The following is a 12,669-nucleotide window of genomic DNA, read 5'->3' on the forward strand; positions in this document are numbered from 1 at the left end:
TAACATGAAAGAGAAAATTCTGTCCCACCACTGAAAGCTGGCACAGGAGCAGACCCCTCTCACTGTTTCTACAAAGTCTCGGGTGAGAAGTGGTCTCCAAAGGGACCTGAGCTCTAGCTCAGGCCTGTCCCATGGGAGAAACAGGCCTGCACTCCCCTGCCCAGGCTGTCACGGCAGGAAGGCATATGTGCGTCCCTAGGACAGGTTCTTACCAGGCCCTACTTCCTCCTTTCTCTTAAAGGACTCCACCTCCAGGCAGCCTTCCTGAGCTAATAAGAGGGTGGTGGGCTTTCAGAAGTGGCCAGGTGGGACAAAAGGGACCAGGGCTATCTCAAGGGCAAGCTCACCTTTGGCATCTCTAGGGAGTAAGTGTATATCACAGATAGAGGTCCCCAGAGTTAACCCCCTCCAGCTTAGGTCACTGTCGCAGCAACCTGATGCCCCTGTGTCCCCCATGCTAACTTGACCTCTTTCATGGAGCCTGCCGCCCCGACCCCTGCTGCCCTGGAGAATTCTGCCCAGGCTTCCCTGCAACAAACCAAGCAGATCAAATCAGTCCCATGGAGACTGATGGGCCCCAAGGCCGCAGGCTCCTCTGTAGGGGACCATGGTCCTGGCAACCTCCCACCCACAGGCCAAGGTACAGGAGCCACAGAGGCATCCAGGGAGGCCTGGCAACTGGCTAACCATGAAGTGCCCACCCTGTTCCAAGACCACCCTCATACCTGTCATAAGCAGTCTGATAACCAGTTTAATTAAAACATGTGCAGTTGCTTGGACAGCAGGGCTGACCCAGGACAAGTGCATCTATTAGGCTGGTCTTCGGGGTGCTGGGGTGGGGGCAGGAGCACTTCAGGGATAGGAAGGAGAGGCCTGTGTGTTCCAGAAGTACAGAGGAACCTGGTGCCGGCCGCAGTCAACCCCGATGTGATGACCTTTCTACCCACCCTCTTTGATGTCTTGGTGCTGGCTGCTGTCTTTGGCCAGGTAAGCTCATGGTCTAGGCTCTTGGGGTCCCCTCACTGGGCCTGCCCACTGCCTGCAGATAGGGGAGCCTATGGGCCAGGACTGTCCTTGGCTTCCCCTTCCAGATCGTGGGTTCAAAACACCATTCCTGGGTTCCATCACCACCAAGCCTCAACGGTGTCCTGATGGGCACAGGAGCTGCTGGGGCTTTCTAGGTTAAGACCCTTGCCTATCCCTGTGTTCCCCCGCTGCAGTACAGGGGCTGCAGGGGTCAGCCTCAGTCTCTGCCCTGGGAGCCTGCCTTACCTTGCCCGGGCATCCCCACACCTGCCCTGGAAGACCCCCCACACCCAGTGGCTCTGATCCACTGTAGAGCAGCCAGGGCCCCCGTTGCTCACACCCTCTGGCCTGAGGCTGACTGGCATTGTGGCTGGGTTTGGGGGTCAGGGTTGGGGGTGGGCCTTGCCCTCAACAGCCCCCACTCCCACTCTGACCCCTTTTCAATCTTCCTCCTCTTGTGGGCTCTATCCTTGGACCCTCCCAGCTCCTCACACCGGATGACTTTCTAAATATCCAGAAATCACTTTTTAAAATACCAGCTTGGGGCTAGGAGTGCCTAGAGCAGACCAAGAAGGCTATGGCCAGGCGGGGGCCCTGCCTCCCAGACTTCTGAAAAGGCAGAATCTGGGCCCAGAAGTTGCTGTGGGACCAGAGAGCTGGGGCTAGGAGCATCTGCACGGGCTCCATGAGGAGGGGAGGCAGGTTTCAGATCAGGGCATGCAGAGGCAGTGAGCCCAAGGGAGGAGGCAGGTGGACAGATGGAGGGGGCCTACAGAGGGAAGGAGGTACTGACTGAGGTCTGGGATGACCATCTCTACCAAGAGGCCCTCTGCATCCCCCAGGATGTGCAGACCCTGGCACACACAGTCCCACATGAGAACCTGGGCTGGCACCGCCCTGAAGAAGGTGGCACCCACTCTCGTGGTCAGTGGATCCAGCCTGGTGGGAGGATCATCCCACTTCAGGGGGCTGGACAGCCTGAGGGGACTAAGGGAGGTCATCTCTTCCAGCCTCCTGCCCTCAACCCCAGAACCCAGGTCTGAGCCCTGGGCCACCCAGGGCCACCCTGAACCCACCAGATTCCTCCACCACCACTTGGTCAAAGTTTTGTAGAGGTCTGAGGACAAGGGTCAGCTGGGGGATCAGGAGAGGATGAAGAGGGTCACAGCTCTAACAAAGTCTTGTCCAGTCATCCCCCATCTTTCCAAGGCCTCTTCCCTGACCTCCCCACTTCATCCCGCCACTTCAACCATCTCGTCAGCTGCCCCTGAAGTGCCCAGAAGTCAGGGCTGGTTTTGTCCTCCAAGGCCATGGTGTAGTGCTGGCCCAGGATCTGCAGCCAAACTTCATACAGCACCAGCTCCGCCTTCTCCCCTAGAGAGATGGGGATGGAGGTGGCATCAGCCTGCACTCCCTCTCCTGGAAGCCGTGGGGTGGGACGCGCACCCAAACTCTAATGCTCTATCCAGGGGTCAGCTGCTGCTGGTCTAAAAACGAGATTTCTTGCTGCCTGTTTTTGTGTGACCCATGAGCTAAGAATGGCTTTTACATGTTTAAATGGTTTGAAAACATGGAAAGTAGAATCTTATCTTGTGACACATGAGAAGTACATGACATGCAAACTTCCACATCCATAAAGAAAGGTTTCTGGGAACGTGGCCATGCTCATTTGCTGACATGTTGTCTAGGGCTGCTTTCTTGCTACAGGGGAGGGTTTGAGTATGTGGTGATGGAGACTCAGTGGCCTGCAGAGCCTTAAAGAGTTTCCATCTGGCCCTTTACAGAAAACGCTTGCTAACCCCTACACTGATCCATCTAATGGACTAACGCTGCAGACTCCGAGAGTTGATCCTAGTAGGAAATGTTGCTGACAATTTAACAGATGCTGCTTTTATGATTTATTTTGTCACTGCTGTGGTGGGAGACATGTAAGAAAATTCACCCCCTGGGAGGAGGTCATGGTGGGGCTTGTGGCCATCAATGGTGAAGCCTCTTTAAGAGGATGCGTGGGGAGCTCTACTGTCTGCTGAGGGTGTTGTGATGGGCCCTCTGTGTTGAGGAATGAAGAGGGAACATGGCCTGTCTGCTGGGAACAGCTTCTGGGGAGCAGAAGAGATGGTAGTTTGGGCCTGTGGAGGCAGAGGCCCAAACCAATCTGGTGTCTGGGGCAGCCGGCAGGGAGAGTAGCTGTGTAGGAGTGGGTGCGAGGGCAGAGCCCGAAGGAGGGCACCCCGACCACACTCCCAGGAGGCTGCGGTGGTGGGGGTGGGGCAGCACTGTAGGAGGACCAGTGCCTTCTGTGGCTGAGGGGTCCTTGGAGAGCAGCTCCAGGCTGTGCGTACCTGGGACTGATTTCACCCAGCGCTCTCTCAACTTGGGTGTGGAACAGCTCTCCCTGTTAGGATGGCATGAGCTTGCAGAAGTCATCCTATCAGGAGGCCTCAAGAGGAGATATGGGTTACTTGCAGCCCTGCACTGGGGCAGAGCTGAGGGGTTTTGCCTGTGACTTGGTGGGACAGATCTTGTCATGCATGTGAGGACTCAGTGAGGTCCTGGGAAATCGGGGAGGTGACGGGACCCTCTTGTCCCTCTGATCTTGACTGCTTCTCGCCTAAGTCCAGCTCCTTGCTGAAACTCTATGCCCCGTTCCTCTCTGTGGCCCCAACACATGAGCAAGTATTGTCTGAAGAAAATTCTGCCCATTCTCTAGAAGGGGAACACCGAGGTTTAGAGAGGGGAAGAGCCTGATGGCCCAGAGACACACAGGGATCACAGCCCTACTAAAAACACAGAAATTAGCTGGTGCAGTGGCACAGGCCTGTAATTCCAGCTACTAGGGGGGCTGAGGCACAGTAATTACTTGAACCCAGGAGGCAGAGTTTGCATGAGCCATGATCTCACCACTGCACTCCAGCCTGTGCAACAGAGCATGACCCTGTCTCAAAAAAAAAAGTTAAAACCCATTTGTCCAGTATAACATTTTTCAAAATATATACTAAAATAGAGAGAAGTCTAGAAATGTCACCAATGGTAATTTCAGGAAAGAATTCTAAGGTGACTTGTTTTAGTTATCTGCATTTTTTTGTCTTTTATTTTTTGGACACAGGGTCTTGCTCTGTCACCCAGGCTGGAGTGCAGTGACCCGATCGGGGATCACTGTAGCCTTGACCTCACAGGCTTAAGCCATCCTCCCACCTCAGTCTCCTGAGTAGCTGGGATTACAGGCACATGCCACCACACCTGGCTAATTTTTGGATTCTTGCATTTTTTGCAGAGATGGGTTTTGCCATGTTGCTCAATCTGGTCTTAAGTGATTCACCCACCTCAGCCTCCCAGAGTGCTGGGGTTACCAGTGTGAGCCGTGTGTGCCAGGCCTATTTTCTATAATGACCATGACCATGGATTTCATGTGCCAGTGTTTTTCTAACAATAATATTTACAAAGCATACTATGAAAAATATTCAGAGAAAAAGAAGAATACAAAATTGTAAAACTCATATATAACTAGTTTGTTTTTCTTTTTTAAAGGAAGAAAGAAACAAAGTAGATTGTCCAGGAAGATAGTTACTTCCACTTTGTATTTCTCTGGTGAACTCATTAGGAACCCAAAAAAGTTCCAGGAGTAAAATCACGAGGTCAGAGTACCCCGGCTTTAACTTCTGGTTCAGAGAATCCTAACAACTTACATTGTCACCAGCAAGTTCTTTGACTACCTGAGCAAATCTCACCTTAAATCAATTCTCACCTGACATTAACTGCTCAGCTTTCCGCTGATACGTTGATTCCAGGAGGCTCCTTGAGTTCTGTGTGTTCAGCTGGCCTCCGGTGGCCCCATTATTATTTTCTGCCAGGTAAAGGTCAGTCACCTCCACACAGATCTCATCACTCACGATATGCTGCAGCTGGAATCAAACAAAGGCAAGCTGTTAGTGAACACATAAAACGTTTCTCCATTATACAGCAACTCAAAAAAGGTTTTGATTTCTTTTGCTAGCAGTTTTGGAAAATTAATCATGCAAACCACTGTATCATTCTCTTAGAGAATAATCAAGCCAAGATTTTCAACCATCTCAGTGGTCCATTGAAAAATTTTCATATCTATTTAAAATCAAAACCAGAGAGAATTCAGGTTAATGTACTTCTTGTTCTTGTTGTTGTTGTTTTTTGAGACAGAGTCTCGCTCTGTCACCAGGCTGAAGTGCAGTGGCTTGATCTCGGCTCACCGCAACCTCTGAATCCTTGGTTCAAGCGATTCTCCTGCTTCAGCCTGCTGAGTAGCTGGAATTACAGGCACACGCCACCACCCCCAGTGAATAATTTGTATTTTTAGTAGAGACGGGTTTCACCGTACTTGCCAGGATGGTCTCGATCTCCTGACCTCCTGATCTGCCCGCCTCAGCCTCCCAAAGTGCTGGGATTACAGGTGTGAGCCACAGAGCCTGGCCTAATGTACTGTTTATTTAAAATTCTAAGGATCTTTAAATAATTTTCCATGGATCATAGTTTTATTACATTTTAAAATCATTTAGAATTTGCTTTCACACATATTCTCCCTCACTTGATCCTCACAACTGCTCTGGGAAGCAGGTTGGAGACAGAGTAGGGGCCTGTTAGGAGACAGATTTACACAATGCATAAGAAAGCTCACTGTGAGCTGGGTGAGGAAGGGAGCCTTGGAGAATCATGAATGCAGTATCTATGTCTATATTCCCAGCCCAACTACAAAGCCTGAAATTCATTCGGTATTTAAGAAATAGCTGTGGAATTATTGCCTAGGGGTGCTCAGTTGAAGAAGCACAATTGGGACTAACAGTCATGCTTCCTGACTCCTAGCCCAATACTTTTACAAACACGTCACCTATTTTTCTATATCCGATAGAAAGTATAGTGCTTAAGTTGTACATGATGTTAATTCACTTTCAATACAGGTCAATCATAATTAACTGTCAGTAGCTTTTGTGACAAACTTAGTAAACTAGAAAGTTGAACCTTTCAGTGTTCCCATTCTCATGTCATATGCTATTTCTGTTTTAAAATAAAAATCCTTCCACATGAAACTTTCTCCATCAAAATGACAGAGAAGTGAAAATAGATACAAGAAGAAAGCAAAACATTAATTTCAACATCGATTTGTCTATTTTGCTTTAAAAGTATAACCACCAAACCATTTTTAGGAAGATACATTCTTTTTGAAGTGTTAGAAACCATAATAACTATTCTTAACTTTAAGTCCTAAATGACCAGTATGTGTATTAGTAGATAACTGGACACAGTGTAAAGTCAGAAGGGTGACTGAGTGTGGCAGAAAGGGCAGTATGTCCAGCAACTGCAGATGGATAAATGACAATGAGTCCAGATAATGGATTCTGATACAACCATTCAAATAATGCTCATGAGTACTTGATAACATCGGGAAAAGCTTAAGATACAGTGTTTTAGAAAAAAGGAAAGGTGAAAAAAAATAGATGGAAAGCATGACTTCAGTCTTGCATACAAATGCTTCCACTTTGTCCTTTTTGTTTGTTTGATTACTTTTGAGACAGGGTTTCACTCTGTCGACCAGGCTGGAGTACAGTGGCATCATGATCTCAGCTCACTGCGGCCTCTACTTCCTGGGCTCAAGCAATGCTCCCACCCCGGCCTCCTAAGTACCTGGGACTACAGGTATGTGCCACCATGCCCAGCTAACTTTTTGTATTATTAGTAGAGATGGGGTTTTGCCCTGTTGCCCAGTCTGGTCTCAAACTCCTGAGCTCAAGTGATCTGCCTGCTTCAGCCTCCTAAAGTGCTGGGATTATAGGCATGAGCCACCACCTCTACTTTCTACTTTCTTATTGAAGTAGACTGTATTACTGATTCCCCACCCGCACCCTCTTTTTGGATATCTGGCCCCTCCTCGAGTCTCTGGAAAGGGCAGCACTACAAATCCAGGGACAACTAGGGAACTCCCACCCTCACTGCTAGGCAGATCAGATTCTCTCTCCTGCTCATTGGAAATGACACAAGAGTTTTCAATAGATTTTTTGCAGAGGAGCATCTGTATGGAAAGGTCCAGTAACACTGGGACCAGGGGTACTGTCAGGGCAAGCCAAAGCCTCAGAGGCTGGAGGAGCCTGGAGCACGTGCCGAATGTTCATCTGCAGAGCAGAGCACAAGCATGGAGCAGAAGTCCAGAGTGAAGGCATGCAGGAGAGGAAAATCACCTCCCAGCCCAGGCAGGCCTTCCATGGTGTGGTCATATTTAGAGTTTTGTACTTAGATGTCTGTGAGGTTGCCTGTTGTATTCTTAATACAAATCCCACTTAAGCCAGCCTAGAATAGGTCAAGATAAATGTAATGGCTTGACTTGGCTGGAGTGCAGTGGCGTGATCACGGCTCACTGTAGCCTCAACTTCCTGGGCTCAGGTGATCCACTTCTGCCTCCCGAGTAGCTGGGACTACAGGTGTGAGCCAACTTGCCCAGTTAATTTTTTGTATTTTTCTCATGAAAATATTTTTCAGAAGAAATCTGTATACATTGAATATCACTGATTGCTTTTTCTTTGTCTTCTGTGAATGTGTAGGTGTTTGAGTCTCTTGTATTTCTTCTTTTACACAGGATATTGGCTGTTTGAAAACTATTTCATTATCTTCATCATCATCATTCATTTCAGCCACTTCAGATTTTCGTTTCTTTAAAAATGTTGATGTACAAACCAATGTGGGGCCGTAGATATCCACTGTCTTCTCAGGAGTGTCAGAAGTGCCTAAAACCTTTTTCTTCTTCTTACATAAAACCTGGGCTATTGTAGACATCTGACAATTCATTTTTGAAATATTTTCCATTTTCTGTAAAATCAAAGAAGGAAAATCATAACCAATTCCTTTTTAAGCTAATTTCTTCCTGAGTAATCCTTCTTTCTTTTTAAATCGCTCCTCCTTCCGTAGCTTTTGTGTAAGTGCTGATTCTAATTATACATTTCACTGATGGATATGATGGCTGCTTAAATGGAATATTCCAGTCTTGAAAGAGTTCTTTCTATACATTTTCAGGTGGCATAAAATGACTCTCCAAGAGTCTTTCACCAAACAGGTAGTTGTTCATTGTTTCAGCACCTATCTTGGCAAAATCCGCAGACTTAAACTCCACAAACGCATAGCGTTTGCTATTTCCCGGCCTTTTATTTCTAGATAGTCTGAACCTTGTAACAGTGCCTTGTAACTGGGAGAAATAGGAAAGGATCTGGGTTTCATTCAGTTGGTTAGGTAGGTGGCACACATAGACTACTCCAGAAGAAAGTTGTTCTAGTTTTTGTGTTTGGTTTCATTTCTGAGATGGAGTTTCACTCCTGTTGCCCAGGCTGGAGTGCGATGGCATGATCTCGACTCACCGCAACCTCTACCTCCTGGATTCAAGCGATTCTCCTGCCTTAGCCTCCTGAGTAGCTGAGATTACAGGCATGCACCACTACACCTGGCTAATTTTTATATTTTTTGTAGAGACAGGGTTTCTCCCTGTTGGTCAGGCTGGTCTAGGACTCCTGGACCCAAGCGATCTGCCTGCCTTGGACTCCCAAAGTCCTGCGATTATAGGCATGAGTCACTGCACCCAGTCCAGCCTTGACTTTGAAATATATGTTGTATATCCAGTCAGCAGTGAACTCTGGGGGAACACCAAAGATGAGAAAAATGAGAGAAGAGATACCTCCAATTAAAGGAGTTAAGACCAGATGCTTGAACTTATGTTTTAAAAAGTCACTGCAGGTTGAGCACAGTGGCTGATGCCTGTAGACAGAGCACTTTGGGAGGCTGAAGTGGGTGAACCACTTGAGCCTAGAAGTTTGAGACCACCCTGGGCAACATGGTAAAACCTCATCTGTACACAAAATAAAATAAATTACCCGGGCGCAGTGGCGCCTGTGGTCCCAGCTACTTGGGAGGCTAAGGTGGGAGGTTGAGGCTGCAGTGAGCTGAGATCCACCACTCCACTGCAGCTTGCATGACAGAGTGACACCCTGTTTTAAAAAAAAAAAAAATCAGTGTTTTGTGGTTTTCTGGGTGAAACCTCTGTTTCCATAAGAAAAAAAAAAGGGGGTTGAGACAGTATGTATTACTAATTCAAAATCATAACCAGATGCTTAAAGTAAATCATTGTATCTATTGTTTCAAAAACCAACCTCAGGATTATTAAAAGTTAGTTTTATTGGATTTTTCTTTAAGCTGGGCTGGTTCACTCAGGTCTGTCACTTCCAAGCCCATGTTTTCCTACTTTTTAACCCTGTTTGGAAGGAAAACTGCAGCTAAGATTATGATCCATCCTGAGATGAAAAGTTTCACACATACTCACCACACATACCCCCCACCACAGTATGATGACACAGTGACCCAACCTGAGGCTAATGGTACCACTGCCAGCAAATGCACTTTTTCTTTATTCTGATTTTTTTTCTTTATTTCTTCTAACAGCAGCAAATGCATTTAACCTTTTATTGAGATTCTCAACAGCTACCATTTGGTTTGTAGAGCAAATTGTTTACAAAGTAACTTTTTTCCATTTTTGATATTTTAATGAAAATTATGTTCTTCAGTTTTAAAGCTCCATCCCTCTCCCAAAGGAAGACTAATAACTAACTACCAAATAATGATTATTTAGGAAAAGAACAAAAGCAAAAACAGCTTTCAAACACTTCTGGAACGTGGGTAAGCTTCCAAAGTCAAGACCTTCTGGGCCCAGTGGAGATGCTAGGCTGCCTCAGGACACCCTCAGCACTTCCCCATCCACAACATCCTCAACGGTGGGGAGCCATGCGGGGACCCCGGGGGCTTCTTGTTCCACAAGCTCCCCTCTCCTTTTCCTCTCCACCCTTGCTGCTGGGCCTCCCCTCCAAATCTGCCTAAGGAAGGCAGCAGGGTCTTTAATACTGTTCGGCTTTGTCAGTGGGGAAAGCGTACTCTGGAAAGCTGAGAGATTGCCTGGTCCAGTCTAGGGGAGGAAAAAATACGCAGTGTAGCATAGATGGTTTCACTTGTCCACTCAGACACATGCTCATACTTATTCGATGGATGTATCAGATGCTTCAAAAGTCCTGATGTGTAGTAGCACACAAGTTGCTTGTAAAAAGGAAGTTGCAAAATGGTGAAAATGTCTGCAGCATTTCAGGCTCCTGATGACAAAGCTGGTTCTGCTAAGTAGTTATTTTGACATGCACAGCAGCTTTCCCTAGAAGTCCTGTGTTCTGGGGGTTTCATTTAGACCACAAGAAGTTGAAATCGAAATTTAAAAGGTTCTCTGCTGACAAATGTGCTATATCCATTGGTGGACTTCTACTCAGTAATGAAAGGAACAAACTACCAAAACCTATCATATGTCATGGACCAACCACAAAAACATTAGCTAAGTAAAAAAAAACAGACAGGAGAACACATATTGTATAATTCCATTGATTTGAAATGTCCAGAAAAGGCAAGTTAATGGAGACCGAAATGGTCTGATTTATTTGCCTCAAGAGGCAGGGATTCAAGCACTCTAGAGTACATGTGATACATATATGAGAAAAAATAAGGAAAGAAATTTAAGTGTAAATAAATGAAAATAATACTTCTCCCTGATTATAAAGAAAATCACATTCTTTTTGTAATAATTTGGAAGACAAAATATGAAGAAAAGTCTTTAATGTTGCCACTCAAAACATTCTGGTTTGTTGTTTTTTATACTTCTTTATGCATTTGAACATTTTAAAAAGTAGAATCATAATATATAGTCTTTTGTCACTATGTTTTGGGCATATTTCTATGGCAGTAAATATATCCTTGGCATCATCCTTTTTAAAAGCTTGATGTATATTAAGTTAATCATTGCCACCCCAGAAGTAAATTTTCTTATATATATATATTTTAATGGATGCAAGCAAGCATTTTTGGGCTGAATTCATAGAAGTAGAATTTCTGGAGGAAAATCACATAAAACACTTTTAAGATTTTTCATAGAAATTTTCAAATTATCCTGCAGAAAAATTGGTTCAGAGTTTATACTCCCAAAGTGGCAGAGCTCCAGTGTCCCCCTTTCATTTGTCCACTTCACTGGTATTCAAGGAGAAAATCTCATTGTTTTCATTACATTTCTTTGGTTTCTAGTGCTTTGGAACTTTTTTTTTTTTTTTCAGATGGAGTCTTGCTCTATCGCACAGGCTGGAATGCAACAGTGCAATCTCGGCTCACTGCAACCTCTGTCTCCTGGGTTCAAGCCATTCTCCTGCCTCAGCTTCCCAAGCAGCTGGGATTACAGGTACCCGCCACCATACCTGGCTAATTTTTGTATTTTTTAGTAGAGATGGGGTTTCACCATGTTGATCAGGCCGGTCTCGAACTCCTGACCTCAGGTGTTCCACCCGCCTTGGCCTCCTAAAGTGCTGGGATTACAGGCGTGAGCCACGGCACCCAGCCTTGAATCTTTTTTATATGCTTATTGGTCATTTTTTTTCTTGTGGGAAGTGCCTGTTTCTCCATTGCCTATTTTCTGGCCAACCTCCAAAGTCACATTTCACTTAAATTTTATCCTGCTGATTGAAAGCATTTTAACATAAACAGGAGCAGGACAGAATGTAATTATGTAGATCTTGCTCTGTCACCCAGACTGGAGTGCAGTGGCATGATCATAGCTATCACAGCCTTGTACTGCTGAGCTGAAGCAATTTTCCTACCTCATCCTCCCAAGTAGCTAGGACTACAGGTGTGTGCCACGATGCCCAGCTAATTCTTAAAAATTTTTGTAGAGATGTGAATTCACTGTGCTGCCCAGGCTGGTCTTGAACTCCTGACATAAAGTGATCCTCCCACCTTGGTTTGCCAACGTGCTGGGATTACAGGTGTGAACTACTGCTCCCGGCCAAGAGCTCATTTTGTTTGCTAGTGGAGTTCTTGGTATCTTTTATGTTTGAGGCTTTGGTGCTAGTGCTGAAGTATTACACTCACCATCTGAGGTTTGCAGGACTTTTGTTTTTAATATTGAACAGATGGAACTGTGTAGTTCTGTATCTTTGCAGGCATACAAGACGTGCCTACCAGGATTCTGCTTTCTATCCATTGAAAGCAAGAAGTAATACAGTCAAACTTTGCCTGGCTTACAGGCTTTGAAAGAATGGCGTATTTTGATTTAATTCTATTAACTTGGAAGTGTGAAGGTGAAAAGAATTCAAAACTTACATTTCTGGTTGAATGCAATTTGAAAATACAGCCAATCATTCCCCTTTTCTTCTAAGTAAATTTGGACATTCCAATCTACTTGGCGTTTTATTGTAGAACTGCTAGTGTGCCTGAGACTTACATTGTGAAGATAAGTTTTTAAAACGTGATAGGTAAGAGGGTATAAATGGTATTGTATGAGATCAGGCTGGATGAGTACTGACACTTGTAAATATGCTTTTTAGAGTGAATCTCTGATTGCCACTTGTTTTCTTATTAACTCATAAAAATAGAACACTTCGGATGGAGGGTGGGAGTAGGAAGGAGACTTATGTGTTTTAATTGCATGTCATGGTTTCATATCAAGACAGAACATATGGTGTCCCTGGCTTTGGACCTACAGAAGGAAACACATTTTTCTACCTACTGTATGCCAGAGGTTCTTGAACATCTGGAGGGACTACTACAGCATAGATTGCTGAG

The 12,669-nt window shown here is 45.6% G+C and overlaps 1 pseudogene; it reads right to left on the bottom strand.

Annotated features, from left to right (window-relative positions):
• Positions 1 to 472: 472 nt before the first annotated feature.
• LOC126948964 (MKI67 FHA domain-interacting nucleolar phosphoprotein-like) lies at positions 473 to 9,264 on the bottom strand (annotated as a pseudogene).
• Between the last annotated feature and the right edge of the window lie 3,405 nt (positions 9,265 to 12,669).

This window comes from Macaca thibetana, chromosome 2, assembly GCF_024542745.1.
Source record: "Macaca thibetana thibetana isolate TM-01 chromosome 2, ASM2454274v1, whole genome shotgun sequence".
NCBI classification, from domain to species: domain Eukaryota; kingdom Metazoa; phylum Chordata; class Mammalia; order Primates; family Cercopithecidae; genus Macaca; species Macaca thibetana.